The following is a 2,592-nucleotide window of genomic DNA, read 5'->3' on the forward strand; positions in this document are numbered from 1 at the left end:
CAGGCGGTTGGCCCTGCCCCCACGGGCATGCCACCCCAGGCACCCGATCAGCTTGCTCCACCACTGCTTCCAACCATATCTGGAGATACCAGGAATTGAGCACGATACCTTCTACATGCAAAACAGATGCTATATAAATTTCCTGAAGAATCTGTGTGCATATGCGTGTGGAGAAACCTGAGCTTTGCATGGTGCTGGGAAGCTTACAATATTAAAACGCAAAAATACACAACATAATAACAAACAAGATAATACCCCACCCCCACTGGTTTAAAAGGCCATCATTTGTTAAGTTAGCCGAATGCCTGGGAGAAGAGGAATGTTTTTGCCTGGCTCCTAAAGATATACAAGGAAGGCACCAGGTGGGCCTCCCTGATGGGAAGTGGTCCTAAGATGCCACACTTAGGTAGATGGCTTGTCAGTTACATGATTCAAGGTGCGCTGACCATTGTGTTGTGGAAAATAAACTTGCAAATACTGAAAGATTAAGAGAAGGAATGCAGGGGTATATGGAATGTGGAAGATACTGGGCTTTTTAAAGAAAGAAAGAAAGAAAGAAAGAAAGAAAGAAAGAAAGAAAGAAAGAAAGAAAGAAAGAAAGAAAGAAAAGAACTTACAAACCAGATTTGTGGGATTCAATACTTATAACAAGTATTAAACTGTGGCCAATGAATAATACGTGCACAATCTCTAGTGTTTGTCCAAGACCAAGATGCACTTAGGTGGAAGCTCTTTTCAGATGAACATGACTTCATGTCAAAGACATAAACACATTTAGGAATGAGAAGAAGGAGGGCAGGAATTGACAGGCTGGCCTCTCAGTAAGAATATCGGTTACACCTTTTTCATGCCGCCCGCAGCTCCTTTAACTTGAATTAATCTTGGAGGAAGTTATCAATTACTTCCTTTCCAGCAAAGAAGCTGGTAGAGAAATACTCTCACCGGCAGCTTCTGCAGTGTAATGAAAGTGTGACCAAGACCACCCCCCCCCCCCGTGCTTCAGAATTAGATAACTGTTGCCGGCATCTTTGCTTAGAGCTTCAGAAACACAGTATTTAAAGAAGTTGTGATTTATGTTGGCTCCCACCTAAGCAAACATAGCTAATGAGAACATGGTTCTTGAGAAACCTGGTCAAAGCCCACACTGCAAAGGCATCAATAAATAAACGGAGCTAAGTGCATTCACTGCTGTTGTATAACCAGCAACCACTGATTCACACTGCAAAGTATGAACACAGGAGATTAGGAAGGGCAAACCCTAATAAAATCTTAAATACACAATCTGCTCTTGGCAATATCTGGAACAGGACCCAAGTGATCTGAGCAGTCTATCATGTAATAATAATGGCGTGGGTTGAACTTCAACAGAGGGTGAGAGCCTGAACAGAGACGGCTATTGTCACGCAGCCCACTTGAGCTACTGGAGGGCAAGTTATTTTCCGTTCTTGTTGTATCTTCAGAACAAGGCACGAAAGCTGCTAGCTGGGTTTCATGGTGTGAAAGCAGTCCTTAATGAAATATTGTGTATTTGAGACAATGCTTGTGCTAGTTGGCATCAAAGAGTACTTTGTGCCTGTTCAGCCTGTGAAAAGAAACTTCTGCTAAGTGTGCTGAAATAGGTCAAGATAAGGATCTCCTTATGCTGTGTCCTGCATTTTCATTCCAAAACAACCATAAAGTATAAAAGCCTACACTTCATCGAAGTGCTATTTGAAAACAAGCCTTGCATAGGAATGTAGAAGAAACTTTCCTCAAAGTGAATAAGTTGGGCAAGTCAGGAGAGAGTAGTTCATGTTTCACTCAGTCACTTTGAGGGCTTAATTTAATTCACTGGATGCTTTACAGTCAAGATGTCACGTGCTTGCAATGTTTTGATGCATGGACTGCCAACCTGTGGCTCAGGGGCCACACATAGCATATATAGGCAGGGCTTATGGCAGCAGGAGGGATGCAGGTGGTGCTGTGGGTTAAACCACAGAGCCTAGGACTTGCTGATCAGAAGGTCGGCGGTTCAAATCCCTGCGACGGGGTGAGCTCCCATTGCTTGGTCCCAGCTCCTGCCCACCTAGCAGTTTGAAAGCACGTCAAAGTACAAGTTGATAAATAGGTACCACTCTGACAGGAAGGTAAACGGCGTTTCCGTGCGCTGCTCTGGTTCACCAGAAGCAGCTTAGTCATGCTGGCCACATGACCCGGAAGCTGTACACCTGCTCCCTCAGCCAATAAAGCGAGATGAGTGCCACAACCCCAGAGTCGGCCATGACTGGACCTAATGGTCAGGGGTCCCTTTACCTTTACCTTTATGGCAGCAGCAGGAGGCGGACCTGTGCTCCTAGCTATGAGATACAATTGGACTTATCCCATCTCTGTCTTTTATTGTAGCACATGAAACCATGATTGCATAAGTCACCCACAGGTATTTGTTCTTCAAGTGTTCATGTCTCCTCTGCCCAGTGCATCTGCACTCTGTGGCGCATTGGTAAACTGGATTTCTATGTGTTGTGGCAGAACAGGAAGCTAGCTAGATGATCCCATGTTCTGCAACATAGAAACAAAGCTACTGTGATGCAAATTATTTCCATGAGCACAAAC

This window comes from Podarcis melisellensis (assembly GCF_964234715.1).
Source record: "Podarcis melisellensis genome assembly, chromosome: 1".
Taxonomy (NCBI): domain Eukaryota; kingdom Metazoa; phylum Chordata; class Lepidosauria; order Squamata; family Lacertidae; genus Podarcis; species Podarcis melisellensis.